Consider the following 308-nt stretch of genomic DNA (forward strand, 5'->3'; position numbering starts at 1 on the left):
GCGCTCGCTCTCGTCGCGCGGGGGGGTCGTTCCCCGCCGCCATCCCCCCATAGTCCTGCCCGGGCCGCAGCGCTCTGGGGGGCTCTGGGGGGGCGACAGGCGGTTGGTGGGGCGCTGGGGACACGGCGACGCTGGGCTGGGTCTGGCCCTTCGCCCCCGGCTTGCGGCCTGCCCCGGGCTCGGTGACTTTTTTGCGTCCCCGGGCTGGGTTTTGGGGTCTCGCTGGGTGGGAAGGGGTTTTCCCTTTAAACAAAACATTTCCTTGCTCGTGTTCAAGCCAAGTCCATGGAATCAAGCCCCTCTCTGAG

The 308-nt window shown here is 68.2% G+C and overlaps 1 protein-coding gene across 1 annotated transcript in view; it reads right to left on the minus strand.

Annotated features, from left to right (window-relative positions):
* LOC119591947 overlaps window positions 1-308 on the minus strand; it is a gene marked incomplete at its 5' end in the record, with an annotated part of 109,644 nt that overhangs the window by 9,391 nt on the left and 99,945 nt on the right.

The sequence above is a fragment of the Penaeus monodon genome, chromosome 29, assembly GCF_015228065.2.
Source record: "Penaeus monodon isolate SGIC_2016 chromosome 29, NSTDA_Pmon_1, whole genome shotgun sequence".
Taxonomy (NCBI): domain Eukaryota; kingdom Metazoa; phylum Arthropoda; class Malacostraca; order Decapoda; family Penaeidae; genus Penaeus; species Penaeus monodon.